The following is a 16,783-nucleotide window of genomic DNA, read 5'->3' as shown; positions in this document are numbered from 1 at the left end:
AAAATTTATATGAAATGATGCAAAGTAAAGTGATCAGAACTAGGAGAACACTGTACATAGTAACAGCAATATTGTACAATGACCAACTGTGAATGATTTAGCTATTCTCAGCAATGAAATGACCCAAAACAATTCTGAAAAACTTGGGATCAAAAATGCTATCCACCTTATGAGAAAGAACTTATGATATATGAATGCAAATCAAAACATGCTTTTTAAAACTATATTTTCTTGGTATTTTATTATTGGTTTTAGGGTTTTTTTTTGGGGGGGGGTCTGTGTTTTCTTTCCCAGTAGGACTAATTTAGGAATATGTTTTCATGATGGTATATGTATAGCCTATGGCAAATTGCTTGCTTTCTCAGGGAGGGGATAGAGAGAATTTGAAACACAAAATTTGAAAAACAGTTTAAAAATTATTTTTACATGTAATTGGAAAAATATATTAAAGTTTTTAAAAGAAAAAAAGTCTCAAATGTATTACCAAGTTTTAATTGTATTGCTAATCCCTTTTTTTCCCTTTTCTTTTCTGTGTAATATCTCTTCCAATATCTTTCTCCTCTCCATCGAAACTTCATTCTTGCTTCCATTAACAACTAGGGGTAGAAGGGAGCCATACACTTACTTTAGGAAGATCAGCCTACTCTTGAAACAGATAACAATCACTCACTTGTGGCAAAATAAAAACACTATACATTTGGTGTAAGTCACTGCAGTTTCTTATAACTCTGTATACTGGTTGAGATGTTCAGCTTTGGTTTTTTGAATTAGATATTTATGGATAGAGGTTCACATTTAGACGAACACTTTGAAGCCCAATAATAGGTCTGGAGATTTTTTTTTTCTTTTTTTTTTTTTTTTTTAAATTTAATAGCCTTTTATTTACAGGATATATACATGGGTAACTTTACAGCATTAACAATTGCCAAACCTCTTGTTCCAATTTTTCACCTCTTACCCCCCCCCCACCCCCTCCCCTAAATGGCAGGATGACCAGTAGATGTTAAATATATTAAAATATAACTTAGATACATAATAAGTATACATAGGTCTGGATATTAATCCCAATTTTGACCAATAGGGAGAGTCTTATTAACCTGTAATTTCATCCTACACACTACCATCTGAATGATCTTATTTCATTGTTTCTCTCTAACTAAAATACCTTCAATAACTTTCTTTAAATAAAATGCAAATTCCTTAATCCCAGTTTACTTTTTTAACTCTACCACATGGATGGTTTACTTCAGCTAGACTTGAGAATTTCCCATATGCATTTCTGTCTCTGAATCTTTTCATGTATCATTGAAATGCTCTTTAAATTCATATCCTTAAAAAAAAAAATAAATTCATAGCCTTGTCTATCTCATCCTTCAATACAATTCAGGTCTCAAATCCACGAAACCCCTCAACCTTTTCAGTTCAGTGTTCTTTCCTTCTTGGGTCCACAGTTTCTTCATCTGTAAAATGGGAGATTGGACCAGTTGCTCTCCAAACTTTCCTGACTCTAGTGTTTTAATTCTATGGTATTATTATAGCATGAATTATTTGTATCCACTATTAAGTACTTAGCTACATGTACTTTAAGAGTACTTTTTTTTACCTACAGACCTACCTCTTCACACTTTAAAAGTTTTGAGTTGTCATGACTAACAAAATTTATTATTTGTGCCTAACTTTCTGGTGACAAGTCTTTCTTTTCACTTTAATCTGGCTCTAAGTTGTGTGCACATGTGTAAGAGATCCTATGCACACACAAAGGGAAATAGTCTATATGTGAAGCCTTTTTAGTGTGACGCTCTATTGGCATACCACCAAGTTTAGCTCAATCCTGTGAAAAAGTGCTAGGGTAGAACTTCAGTTTTATATTTTAATATGTTTATGTCTTGTCTCTCCAATTGAATTTTAAACTCCAAGAGGGCTGGGAACATTTCTTGGCATGCTGTACAAACTTGAACATTTGTTGGTTGATTAATAAAACCACAAAGTTATCTTGGAATTAAGGATTCCTCAAGCAGGGTTGTTTTTTTTTTTTTTTTTTTTAACATGATTATTCATTTAACATTGGTAAATCACATGGCAAGTCATGTTTTTTTCTGGGCCTGAAATTTCCTCCTCTGTCAAGTGGGGAGAATGGATTCACCACCCCTAAAATCATTTCCATTTGAGAATTCTCTGATCCTGTGTTGATAGAGATGGCACAATGATTGATCTGCTCTTCCTTTATGGGGTTCAACTGGTGTCTATTTTCACTTTCATACAGAGCAAATTAGAATTGCACACATTCAAGTCAAGATTTCAAGTTAGCTTCACCACAATAAGCATCTCACTTTCATGGTAAATAATGCTTTAACTTTACTGAGGGTTTTTCATTAAACTCTCATTTGGCTGTGCTCCAAGGTACCAGGGTATGAGTTTTTAGGAATTTTTTCTTTTTTTGGGGGGGGTTCTTTTTTTTTTTTTTTTTTTTTGGTATATGAGAGAACTGACAATAAACGTCAGCGAATGCTACTCATAGTAATTTGGAAATCTGGGAACTCATTTCACATATGATTTAATTTAACATACATTTTATAAGTGCTGTGCTAGATATTACATGCTAATGTGGGACTCAAAGATAAAAATTAAACAGCCTCTGCCCTCAGGGGGCTTGCATTTTAGTGGGAAATAACCTGTATAAAGATAATTGTGTGTGTGTGTGTGTGTGTTTTTTTTGGTGAAGCTTAAATAAGATAATGAATTTAAAGCACTTTTGAAATCTTAAGGATCTATGTGTGTGTAAATGGCAATCATTATCATTATTAGCATCCACTCAGCAGGTCTTCAGTCTGGTAAATATTTAATTCCCTGAACCTTTTATTCCACTCCTGCTAAACTCAGTCAATAGAGAAAATGTTAAAGAATCAGGTTCTCCAGAGGAGGGGAAAGCACTTAAAATATATTATTAACCTTTTATTAGTTTAAACACATCAGGATCTAAATTGATTTGTAAATTGCCTATCTGGAACAGGAAGGGCCTGAGTACAAGGGGAAACCTGATTTTGGCTTTGAAGAAAGTCAGGACTTTTATAAGGCTAAGGAAGGAGTCTACTGCAGAGAATGCACAGGCAGGAGATGAAAGATAGAATATCACATAGGAAAAACAACTAACAGGTCATTTGGACTAAAAAGGAGTGAAAGGAAGTAAAATAACATGATTGGGAAAGTGGTTAGGAAGGAGAGAATGTAATAATATGACATTGAAATTTATCCAGTCAGAATCATTTGTAGTATTTAAATAGAGAATGCACCTTAGAGATGATCAAATATTCAGGGAAAAAAGGGAACAATCTCCAGAATTAAACTCACAACTTTATAGCCCAAATCCAGAGTACTTTTATGTCATTTATTAATTTGGACCCCAAATAAGTCTATATACTATGCAAATGCGAGATTAAGATAACTAGAGTAAGTGTCCTGTTTGTTTTTGGACAATTTTTGTTTTCAGAGAGCAAAGAAAAAAAAAAGCCACGTGTAATTTTGTAGAGAGCTTTGGGGACAGAGCAAGGTGGCTGGTGGGTAGGGAGCTTGGGCTGGAAGTATTTATTCTAACTTGCAGCTGAGTCCCTCTTTTGTTGACTTCTGGTATTGCCTCACAGAGAGTAATCTTAGAAGGGCTTGGAGTATGCATGCATTTACTGTGACAGACACACCTGACTTTCTGTCTCTATATTTGGTGCTGCTCCCTCTTCACTTTCCCTTTGCCCTTTGCAAGGGGAACTGTATGTCAGAACAATATTAATAATCAAGCCAGTCCTGACATTCAGTGACTGCTTGTTGAAGGTTTTCCCAAGCTAGACACTTTTTTTTCATCTTAGCATGATCTGCTGTTTGGAGCTTTGTTCATAGGAAAGCACAGATATTCTGGGAAGAGATGGGGGTGATGCTGACCCAAGAAATCTTAATGTATAGAGTCCTTTCTGATACCAGAGAGAAGTTCGAGGTTATATTTATAATCTTAAGGCAGTAAGAAGAAAGTCCTGCTAAGAAATCACAAATAGCTTTCAGAAGTTCCAATTCATTGAGAGTATTTTTTTGTGAAATTCAATGGGATATGAATTTTCAGTCCTTTTTGTAAGGAAGGCATATGGTCTAGTAGAAAGAGAATACTTCCCAAAGTAGTTTCGTGACTAGAGGAAAATTATGTTCTTTTAGTTTTATTTTCCTCATCTATAAAATGGAAATACTACCAGCTATGGTATCTACCTCACAGGATTATTGTGAGAATCAAAGGTATTGCAGTTCATGGAATTGTAGAAAGTGAGCTTACAGCCACAAGATCTGAGATCAAATCCTCTGAGTACCTGTGTGACACTGGAGAAAGCACTCAACCTTCCCGAGCTGTTTCCTCACCTGTAAAATAAAGGATTTAGACTAGCTTCTAAATTCCTTTCTGTAAATCTATGTGTAGGATTTATAAGTGCCTCTGCCAGATACTTTAATCCTATGTGTAGTATTAAAAACAACAACACAGAGCACTATGTAAATTTGATATATCCTTTTCCTTAAGGAAGGACAGGCTAAATTTGGGAGATTATGTTTCTCTTATGATTTATTCCAAGCACTTGAACAGACATCCTATACTTGCTACTGTTTGCAGCAATTCCAGTGTGCTCATTTGACTTTCTGGGTAAACAATATTGGTGCCATCATTGGAGAAATGAATACTGTTCATAAAAGAAGGGGAGAATATAGTCAAAGGCAGATTGGGAACTTAAAATTGATGGCTTGGCCATATCATGTCACAAGTTAATCAACAAATTCTTTTTTGTATTTAACTACCTATTACTGCAAAGCCTGAGGAGGCAGTATGGAATAGCAGCTAGACATTTTCTGAGAACTCTAAGGCTGGGAATCAGCCTGTCACAAATACTGATGGAGTGACCCTATACAAGTCACTAGCAATTCCTAGCAATTCTCTAAGACCATCAGAAGGGGTGCCACCTTGCATTGATTGGGAGTCTTTTATCTCTATTACATTTTGTAAAACCAGGTATCCAAAAAGGCCCAAGAGTCATTTCTGAAACTCTGTCCTTTCATAATTGTTTATTAAGTCTTTTCTATGGAATTAAAATTAATTTTGACAGTGTTCCAGTGCATTTCATCCTTATGGGAAACAGTAACAGGTTTCTGCCCACTTCTGTTTTTCTGGGTACACAGGACTGTTCCCAACTTAGATACCAGTCTTCCCCCTAGATTCTCAAACCCCCTAACTAGTTGTCCAGTGGATCTCTTCATTCTTCTCAGTGGCAATCACTTTCATCACCCATTGTTGTGGGGGGGGGGGGTTGGTGGGGATTGACTAGCAGATTTATCTTTGCTATGTTGCTTTGTCTCTTTGAAGTTATAAGAATAAAAATGTTTATAGTCTTGCCTGTACTAAAGATTGGTTTGAGCAAAGCACTTGACAAAGTATCTTCTTACCATGACTTATTGTTGAGATTTGTTTTGTTTTTATCTCCTTCAGTTTGTGATAGGAAAAAGACTAGATTTTCATTTAGGAGATCTGGATTGACAACCTGGTTGTGTTTTTCCCCTATGTGATCTTGAGTAAGTCACTGAGACTCTCTGAATTTTCTTTCCTGAAAAACTGGGATAATATTATTAGCACTACCCTACCTCACAAGGTTGTGTAAAGAACAGGAGACATTATATGCTGAAAGATTCATGAAGAAATAGGCTACCTACCCATTTCTTCACAAAGACTCAGGATACAGATTGAGACATATATTTTGGCACATAGCTGATTCAGAAATTTGTTTTGTTTGAAAATGCCTCTTTGTTACAGGGATTATTATTATTTTTTTTTAATTTAAGTGGTCTTTAGGAGAGAAAATGGGCTTTTGTTCATTGAAAAAGATAACATTAAGTAAAGGGATAATATCTGTAAAACATATATTTCACTATTTGAAGGATGCATATTTTCAGCAGTGTTGGTATTGATGCAAAAGACAATGATTGAGTAACCTGCTTTTTTAAATTGCTGTGACCTAGAATGGAGTCCTTTGCCAGCCAGCCCTCTGGCAATAATCCTTTTAGCCTAGAGTTCTCATGACAGGAGCCTTCTTGCTAGAATTGCTAAAGAGCCAATCTATCATTAACTTATACTCAAGGTTTCTGCCTGCTTCTTAAAAGGTGATTGTTCCTCCATAAGTTGTGTTATCTTTTTGGTTATGATATTGATTTGTGCGATGGTCTTATGCAAGTCTTTTCAACATTGGGCCTCCTTTCTGCATCTGTAAAATTAGGTTTTTCACCATCCTCCTGTTGTGTACTTGAAGGAGGTAAAAAAATTTTTTTTACTGCCAAACACTTTGACCTGCTTGGAAGCTTCTTGGTTATTTGAGAACAAAATAGTCCTTGGTAAAATACTTTGTAATTTCCAAGTGTTCCTTTATTGTTATTCCGCACAGGATGCTGGGACATGGTGGCAGAGTAGGTAAAGGATTGGTCTTGGAGTCTAGAAGGGCTAGGTTCAAAAATGCCTCTCTCCATAGTGACTAAATGACCCTGGGCAAGTCACTTAGGGGAAGGGAACAAACATACTGTTAAAATTACTGTACTAACAGCAAAATAACGTTTTGGTCATGTATACTTATTGTGTATCTAATTGATATTTTAACATATTTAACATCTACTGGTCATCCTGCCATCTAGGGGAGGGGGTGGGGGGGTAAGAGGTGAAAAATTGGAACAAGAGGTTTGGCAATTGTTAATGCTGTAAAGTTACCCATGCATATATCCTGTAAATAAAAGGCTATTAAATTAAAAAAAAATTACTGTACTAAGACATTATATGCTGAAAGATTCATGATTGAAGCAGGCTACCTAACCATCTCTTCACAAAGACTCAGAATACAGATTGAGAAATATTTTTTGGCACATAGCGGATTCAGAAATCTGTTTTGTTTGAAAACGCCTTTGATACAGGGATTATTTTTTTTTTCTTTTATTTAAGTGGTCTTGAGGAGAGACATATTTTACCTCATTTTGATCCTCACAACAACCTTGCAAGTGCTGTTCCAGTCCCCATTTTACCGCTAGGGAAACTGAAGCAGATAGCAAGTAGTGATTTGTCCAGGTTCACATAACTGAGGCTAGATTTGAATTCAGATCTTCCTGACTCTGACTCAGGTGCCTATTTACTGAACCACCTACCTGCTTCTAAATATTCTAGACAATGAAGATTATTAAAATTCAGAAGTATCACTGATCTGCATTGGTAGGTGCTCCTCTACAAATGAGATTATGGATCCAAACAAAAAAAAGAAAAATAAAAGGATGCTAATAAAAGTCAAGGTTTGTAAATATAGTATAAACTAACCACTATCACAGAAATTAAAATTTTTTTAGAGTAGCCACATGATGGTCAAAAAGTTATTTTATCTTTATTTTGAAGTGATTTCTAATATGTGGGACAGTACTAACGTGTTGTGGGCAATGGGAGACAGTATAACAAAAAGATCACCTTTTTTTCTTTTTTAGATATTGTTGAAATGAAAAAAAAAAGATTTAGAAGATAAAGTGGCAATGGGCAACATTTAATGTGCACAATATAGATGTAAAATAAAAGTTTTTGACCAGAAATACAGCTCATTTTCTCCCATTTAAAAGAGATGAGGGTTTATGAAGGTATGAAATTACTGTTCTTAGATCCTATAGTCTCTTAACCTTTAAAATACAGGTAGTGACTTTGTGCCTAAAATGTTGGCATGATTGTACTGATCTCAAGAGAATTTGGCATTTTACCAAATGGCCCATGGGGAAACCTATTGTTTTTTCTTTTTCTTTTGTTCAAGAGGAAGAGCACCAGTGACTCACTGTCACTAAGAACTCTGACAAATGGCCCAAATTCACAGTACTCTACCTAGCTTGCTTTGGTGGAAATTTTACTCCATGTAAATTAATTCTGGCAGAATGGTGGAGGGTCGTCAGGCCCTCTCCCCTTTAAATTAATTGAAGATAAACAAGGTAACACTAAATATCTCCCTTCACATGAGCCACTTTGAAACAGTCAGGATGTAGAGGGGAAGGAGCAAAAAGGAGGCCATCAGTAAATTGACTGAAAAGAAGGTGGACTGAGCATGTGGAGAGGACAGAGCTAACTCTGGACAGCCCAGATACTCGACTAGTATCCTCAGTGACGAGACTTTAGGGGAAGCTCCTAGCATGTGCAGTGGGCTTGCTTGTAGCAGATTTTCAGTGGAATGTGGAGGTGTGTTGCATAGGATGAGCAGGACTGGGATCTGCGTCATTGGAAAGGTTGGAGGAGCCAGCAGATCCACAAGAGTCTTGGAGGAGATGGACAAAGAAAACGAGATAGTCCAACCTAAATTCTCTTTGTCTCTTGTCTCTAAGGATTACCTGTATGGGGTGTTTTCCTTAGGATGGTGGCTGAATGCTCCCAAGGGTATTTATCTAATAGCAGATCAGAGAAGATTCTGGTCCTTCCATGCATTGTTCTTTCTCTCTACATGCAGCAATGTTAGCTGGAGAGAACAGCAGAGTAATTTCAGAGCATCCCAACAGTGGACCTCAGGAGAAGTCATAAGGTAAGAACACAATCCTGAAGCCACTCACTCTTATTTTGACAGTACATCATAATGTACATTGCATGAAATATTACTCAATTTAGTTCTTACATTCTTTCTCCACATAAGTTACTGTTTAAATTGATTAACCTCCTAAGACATAAGTTCTTGAATATTTTCCAGGATGGAACTGGTTTCTTGCTAAGGTTCATGTTGCAACCACCAATGGGCCAGCTTGGTAAGGGGCCATTTGTCTCCCTGAGGGCTGTAAATAAGTTAAGAAACAATAGGACTTAATGAACCTACAAGTTATGTTACACAAACCATAAACTAATATGGTGAAACCATAAAGTACTATCTGACAGTGACCATCACTCTGCTTGCTGGCTGCCAAGGCGAAGTGTGTAGCTGAGACACCTCCATCTGTAAACAAGGTACGATGATTATTCTTCATAAACCACAGACTGTGAGTTATAGAGGAATTCCCTAGGGATGATCATCCCAGACAGGTGATCATGTTGGTACCACTGTAGTAAGTTCATGGAATAGCAGAACAGAGGAGAAAAGAGTATTCATTCCTCTGGTCATCCCAACCACTGTCTATCTCTACTTGTAGCAAGGTCACCTGGAGAGAATTGCCCTCACACCTGGTGGTACAGTTGCAGGAGAGGTCTGATTACATCAGTGCATCTCCTCCTTGTGAGTTCTGAAAAAACAAAGGAAAGAGTGCTGTATCAAAAGCTTTAAAGAAACTATTAGAAATCAATCACTTTTTCCTGTCAGTATGTGCAATACATGCTGTTGGGAAAAGGTAAAATAAGACTTAGAGGCTTGGTGTGTATGATTCATTTATGAGAGTTTTTAAAAATAAAATATTTCACACAAAACATTGCCCATATAAAACTCCTCCTATGGCAGAAAAATCTCAGGATTTCCTGAAAAGACTCTATCTGGTTGGGATGTAATGTTCTGAAGCACATATTAAGAACAATGAAAGGCAAAGTTTTCCAACTTTATTTGAGCTATTAGCATCAACTACTTTCACTCCACCAAAAGGATTAATTATCAGAACTTTTAGCTGTAAAGTGTTTTTTGCTCAGTATAAATTTTATTTCCTGATTTTTTTTTTTTTTGTTGTTGTTGTTGTTGTTGTTTTTAACAATACTTGCCCAGCATGGGATGTTCTCCTTTCCAACCTCCAAGATGCCTTTGCTGGCCCTTCCCAGATACTCATGCCATTATGTCTTAGAGCAACTAGGTGGCACAATGAACAGAACTCTGGGCCCAAAGTCAAGAATACCTAAGTTCTAAGTTCAAATCTAGCCTCACCCACTTACTATGTGACTATGGCCAAAAAAAAAAAAAAAAAAAAAAAAAAAAAATTAAAAAAAAAATCACTGCTTGATTCAGTTTCCTCATTTGTAAAAATGGGGATACTAGATAGGTATATCTATATTGTGAGGGGCTTAGTACAGTGCCTGCCATAGAGTAGTACCATATAAATGTTTATTATTTTCCCTTCTAAGATTACCTTTCTTCTACTCTCTATTTATCTTGTATGTTCTAATATATTTATGTTCTCTTACCCACTGGAATATAAATTCCTTTTTAAATTTTTAAAGTAATCCCCAGTGTTTACCATAGTGCCTGGCACATAACAGGCATTTAAGAAATACTTCTCATTCGACTGGAAGGATGAATAACAAATACAATAGCAATTCAAAGACTAAGAGATACAAAAGGCTACTAAATATTACAGAGTGACTTCATGTTTTAATGTCATTCTTTAAAAGTATGAGGGAAGCAGCAAGCATTTAAGCATCTATGTATGGAGGCCCTGTTCTAAGTGTTTTCCATATATTACCTCATTTCATTTTCATAACAATGCTGGGATGTAGGATGTTATTATCATCCTTATTTTATCCACTGAAGTGAACAAGCTTAAGGGATTTGGCCCAGGATTACACAGCTAGTAAGTGTCCCAAGCCAGATTTAAATGTGCATCTTCCTGTCTTTAGGCCCAGAATAGAGCTTCACTGTGCTACTCAGATGCCTGGGCATCTGTGGTAGAGATAAGCAAAGAAAATGTTGAATTTTAGACGATCTATTTCTTTTTATTTCCCAAACTTTATAAACAACATGTTTAAAAGTCATATCAACCAACCAGAAAATATTAAATGCCTGTGTCAGGCACTGTGCTAAGGATACAAAAAGTCCTTGCCCTCGAGGAGCCTACACTGTAACAGAGGGGATACATACAATACAAGCTATATAATACATGATACCTAGGAATGTACTAGAATTTAAAGGGCTTGGGAAAGGCTTCCTATAAAAGATGGAATCTCAATTGAGATTTTAAGGAGCTAAGAAAGGCAGGAGACAGAGAATAGGAGGGAGAGTGTTTTAGACAAAGGGAACAGTCACTGAAAATGCCCAGAGACAAGAGACAAGAGGGTCTTGTTTGTGGAACAGCCAGGAGGCCGCCGTTATTGGAGTGAACTTAGTGGGACTTAGGTGAAGGAGGACCTGAAAAGTTGGAGGAGCTAAGTTATGAAGGGCTTTGAATGCCAGACAGAGAGCATTTTGCATTTGATCCTGGAGTTAATAAGAAGCCACTGAAGTTTATTGAGCAGGGGGTTGGGAGTGGAGTGGTGACATGATTAGGTCATATCACACTTAGTATCCTAGAAGATACAGTCTTTAATACTGCTAAGCAGAAATCCATTTACTTCTCCAGAACTTATTCTTTTCTTTCTCCATGCATCTGATGACTCTTCCTTATGTTTAGAAAATACACTCCTTTCCATCTCTGCCTTTTGAAAATCCTACTCATTCTTTAAATTCCAGTTCTAATGCCAGTCTTTTCTTTGTGGCTTTCTCTGCTTGACTGTTCCATCAAATGTTTTCTATCTTTGGGTCTTTTTTCTTTCTTTTCTTTTCTTTAGCATGTTGAGTCTTTTCTATGCACATTCTATTTCATAGTATTTTTTCTCCTAATCTCTTCTATCCGAGTGTAAATTCCTTGAAGACAGGAACTGTTCTCTATTCACCTTTGTATTTCTGTGCATAGCACAGGGCCTTGAATATAATAATGAACTGAAACCAGATAAGATTTTTATTTTTACTTGGTATTTTTGGGATTTGGGTCCTAAACCATTCATTTTACTCCTTAAATTTGTCTGATTTTGAGAAATGCCAAGTTTAATGAAACATTTTAAAATTAATCTGTACAAATTATACATTAGCAAAAAAAAAAAAAAAAAGGGAAATCTGTAAAATGTAGAGAAGTTCATTATTTAGGGAGACAAATTCAGATGCTAGCACCTTTTGACAACTAATCCTGAGACATTTCTAAGCCAATTAATCAACCAAAGAACATTTAATAAATACCCACTACATTCTAGAAATATGTTAAATTTTAGGACTCCTCAACAGTCTCATACAGATTAATATGATGTCATTTTCTTGGAGATTTCCTAAAACTATTACTTACAATTTAGTCCATTTCCCTCACCCTGCTTCTTTCCCCTCTTGTTCCTCATGGCAGCTTCTAAGTCATTCTTTTGTAAAGTCATTACTCAGCAAGCTCTTCTTGTCTGAGGATCATTCCATCACTCTGTATTGCCTGTCCAGTTTGATGCAGACATCTGTAGCTTTTCAGGTTACCTGTCCCTCTCCCCCACCTTTCTCAGAGTTCAGTGCCTGACTCAGTCTTTTTCTCCTCCCCCTATCCCAATCCCTGTCATTATCCAGGCTCTGGACCCAGAGACTCCAGCACAGCAATTTCCTAACCCCAAGACCTGTCCCTTTACTCTACTTTAGCCACACCTAAGAATGGTCACATCTTAGCTCTCACTTAGGAAGAAGGATGACTCTGTGATCTGGATCTCTTAAGTTTCTTTCTTTGTGAAGTTCTAAGTCTGTTCCTCTCTCTGCCTTACTTGTAGATCTATCTATTCTTTTTCCTTCACTACCTTCAGATCTTTTCATTCCATCCATTCTGCTCTTCCAGCCAATCACTATTGGTCTGGCTTCAGCTTCCTTTCTTTTTTCTATCTTGATCCTATCTTATTCCTTGGAATCTCTTGAATAACTATCCTAATGCTGTTTCTATAAACCCCAACCCTGGTGTTCCTGCATTATTCCCTATGTAGGTACACTACAAATGTATCTGATCTCAACTGTACCCTCATTGTATCAATTCTATTATTCTTCCCTGTTATCTCTCTACAACATTCCAGTTTTCTTCTTAAAGGAAATTAAATAATCTTTTTCCTGGTCCTTTTTTAAGTGGCAGGCTTTGATTCCTACTCTCCAGAGAAAAGGAATATTCTGCTTGAGTATCTTCTGTTCCCTATTCCATCTATCAAATCCCTTCAGCATCTCCTATACTTTTATGTAGTGGAAAGAGGGCTAGGCTGGAAGTAACAGAAACTAGGCCTAGAATCTGCCTCTGTCTCTTGAGACCTGGAGGATACTGGATAAGTCACTTAATCTCTGGGCAACTCCATTTCCTTGACTATTGAATGTTGGGGTTAGCCTAAATCAGTAGTGTCAAATTCAAATGGAAAGCCTCTAGTATACTTAGAAAGCTACAAATTAACATCTATATTATACTATACTTTTTTTTTTGTTAAACATTTCACAATTACATTTTAATCTCATTAGGGTTGCTTGCAAATTAATGATTTGAGGAAGAGGTGATTCTTTAAAGTTCATCCTCTTTGTTAATCTGCTGCTTTTGACAGTTAAACCATCCACTCCTGTTACATAATCTTTTCTGACTCTCCTCCTTACTATTTGATTGCTCAGTCTCTGCTGTACTGTTATCCATTTCCTGTTCATTCAGCATGAATGTCTTTCAAGGCTGGACTAGACCCTCCTCACTTCCTTAGTGACTTCATTAGCTCTCAGAGGTTCAGTTATCTCTTTACGGGTGGTTCTGAAATCTATATATCTGACCCTAACCTTTTTCCTGAATGTTAGTCATCTATGACCATTTGCCACCAGAAGAAGCAGGACAACATAGTAGACCCAGGTCCTGGTCTTGAAGTCATGAAGGCTCCCTTTCAATTCCAGTAGCTGACAATGCAAGAGGCAATTACCCTCTTTCAGCTTCAAAGTTTTCATCTGTAATAACTAGTGTTTACTTCACATGTTTTCTGTGAAGACCAAATGATAATAGTCATGTAAAAACACTGCAAACTTCAAAGCATCACATAAATGTCAGTTGCTATTCTCAGCACAATAGATAGTGCTGGAGCTGGTGTCAGGAAGATTTAAGTTCAAATCCAGCCTTGAATAATTAGCAGCTGTGAGACCCTGGACTGTTCACTTAACCTATCTGCCTCAATTCCTCATCTGTAAAATGAGGAAGAAGGAAACTGTGAACCACTCCAGTGTCTTTGCCAAGAAAACCTCAGAGTCATGAAGAATGAGATACCACTGAATGGAAAACAACAATTCTCTTCACATTAATATCCTGTCAGCGATTCAAATTCAGTAAGACAGAGTGAAACTCATCCTTTCTCATAAAGCCATTTCTTTTCTAAACTTTCTTACTTTGGTTGAGGGTACCATCATCTTTCCATTTCTCCAGGTTTTCAGCCTTGGAGGAAGCCATGATTTTTCTTTTTCTTTTTCCCTCTCATAGTCATCTAATCAGTGGTCAAATCTCGTCAAACTGTAACTCCAAATTTCTTGTAGCCTTCTCTTTCTTTCAGCTGGCACCTCTTACCTGTTTCTTGTCTCTTCATCCTGCACCTTTCACATAACTGCCAACCTGATATTCCTAAAAGGCAGGTCAGACTATGACACTCTCCTGCAGAAAAATCTTCAGTGCCTCCCTACTATCTCTAAGATAAACATCTAACAGTTCAGTTTAGCATTTAGAACTCTGTAATCTGGCTCCCACCTTTCCAGACTTCCTTTCATTTGACCTGTATTTTAAACAAACTCACTTACTATCAGTTGCCATGCCTGGAATTCATCCTCTCCTCACATCTACCACTTAGGATCTCCGGGCTCCTTTGAGATTCAACTTACGTGCCCTTTCTTTTCCTGAGTTTCCAATCCTTAGTGATTTTTCCCTTCACAAATTATCTGTTTATGTCCTTAGTAGAACATACACTTCTTAAAGGCAAAGACTATTTTTCATTTTTATCTTTTATCCTCAGTGCTAAACCCAGTGTCTTGCATATGATGAGGGCTAAATAAAACATTTTCTGAACTAAATTAAATATTTATTTTGTTTTTCTTACTTGGCCCTAAATCACACATATACAATGCTTAGTCTATAGTAGGAACTCAAGTATCACATTGGTCCACAGAGATGCCAAGCATTTTTCTCAAATTCGGCTTGTATAAAACCCTAGTGCAGTGTAGAACTATATTCTTTGTAGTACAAGTAGAAACAGTGTTATTTCAAATGAAATTTCAAAAGCAGAAGGAACTTGGAAGGTTTGATAATTTTCATGAAAAAACCCTTTAGTTCTCATCATTAGTTATTGTCAAGTTAGGGGTAATTATATTTGGGGGGGGGCGGTATCTGTCTGGAAGGAGAATTAGGGTTAAGATACAATTATGAACTTAAATTGTAAAAAGCAGTTATTAATTATACTTTACCAACATCAGGGAAGAAAGTATTAATGAAAAGAATGAATGTTATTGGATACATGAAAAGAAAATTCAGAATGACATTTCTAAAGTTAGTTCAGTATGAATTTTCCTTTGTAAAACAACCAAGACAAAATGGAAAGCTGATCAGCCTAAAGCCATTCAAATGATGGCCTTAGGAATTGTGACATCCAGCCAAAAATGACTGGATGCATTTAAAACAGTCACTGGATGGTGCCAGAGAATTGCAAAGTCCTACATTTAGATGTAGTCAATTACCATCCAGTTTTAATGAGATGATAGACTACCAACTCTTTTGCTATTAGAAAATATACAAATATCATTTTAGCATTAGAGAGGCAGCCTGGCATAGTAAATAAAGGGAGAGACTGCGAAGTCAGGAGGAGCTAAGTGATTTCAGCCTCTGCCCATGACATACACCAGTAATGTGGCTATAGATAAGTTGTTCTTAGTGTCTCAGGCAACTCTCAGACTAGATGTTGCAGATAAATTGCTGATCTGCATTAGGGGAAGGAGTTTTTGTACTTGTTCCTTAGATTGAATCACACATCTACACCACCCCCTCCCCTGCTTCCCACTCCCAAATCAGATATCATGAAATATCCATACTTTCAATATGTTGGGCAAGTCACTCTCGTGACAACAGCAGCCACTGAAAATGGAAAAAAAAATTGCCTTCAAAAAGTGTTAGGTTTATTGGCTGATAGTTGAAAACTGCTACTGAGATGGAAAAAAAAAATTCCAAGAGAATCATTCCCCAAAAGAGTGATTCTGAGATACCCAATAAGAAGTTGGACAATGACTAACTGAATGGCCAACTGGTTTATCAATCACAGGAAATCAGAGTGTCCCTAAAGCTCTTCAAAAAAGGATAGTGCCAGATCTGAGGTATATTTAAAAAGTATTCAATCCTTCAGCTAAAAAGATTTTTATAATATCAAATTGTTGTCTATGTGGAATATTATCACAGCTATATACCCTTCAAGTAATTGGAGAAATGTCACATCTTGACAAGTGAAAAAATTAAAAAGCCAGAGGCAGACATTCTGTACAACTAGATTTGAACTACATTGGAAATACTAACTTCTAAAATCTGTTATCCATTGCTTAAAAATTGCAATAGTATGAAAATGAATAGTCTGGGAGGAAAAGAATAACGACAAGTGACAGACAGCAGCAATGATAAAGATGAATAAAACATCTTTATTTGCATTTTTAAAATGTAATAAAATCCACAGTAAATACATTTTATATGGTAAATTAATGTATTTTTCAGTGTATGCGTATACATATTTTTGTAAAAGTATTAAAATATTTATACATATTTTTCCTTTGAAAGAGAGCTCATATTGCACTGGCCATGGAGTCAGGTGGAGCTGAGTTCAAATCCAGCCTTACCAACTCAACACTCATTAACTGTATGACTGTGGATAAGTCATTTAATTCCAATTGCCCCACCAAAAAAAGAGAGAGAGAGAGAGAGAGAGAGAGAGAGAGAGAGAGAGAGAGAGAGAGAGCTCATATATTAAAGGAAGATTAAAAAAACAAAACCCAACAAACCAATATGGTACTTGTTG

At 36.5% G+C, this 16,783-nt stretch overlaps 1 protein-coding gene across 3 annotated transcripts in view; it reads right to left on the bottom strand.

Annotated features, from left to right (window-relative positions):
• Positions 1 to 7,559: 7,559 nt before the first annotated feature.
• Positions 7,560 to 16,783, bottom strand: part of SSR1 (signal sequence receptor subunit 1) — a 63,396-nt gene continuing 54,172 nt past the window's right edge. For all 3 annotated transcript variants that reach the window (XM_031946889.1, XM_031946890.1, XM_031946891.1), the window contains one exon: positions 7,560 to 9,276. The gene's annotated coding sequence lies outside the window, so the exon portion shown is untranslated. The remainder of the gene's footprint in view (positions 9,277 to 16,783) is intronic.

The sequence above is a fragment of the Sarcophilus harrisii genome, chromosome 1, assembly GCF_902635505.1.
Source record: "Sarcophilus harrisii chromosome 1, mSarHar1.11, whole genome shotgun sequence".
NCBI classification, from domain to species: Eukaryota; Metazoa; Chordata; class Mammalia; order Dasyuromorphia; family Dasyuridae; genus Sarcophilus; species Sarcophilus harrisii.
The sequence above is the reverse complement of the archived record's forward strand: the minus strand, read 5'-3'. Positions and strand labels throughout refer to the sequence as shown.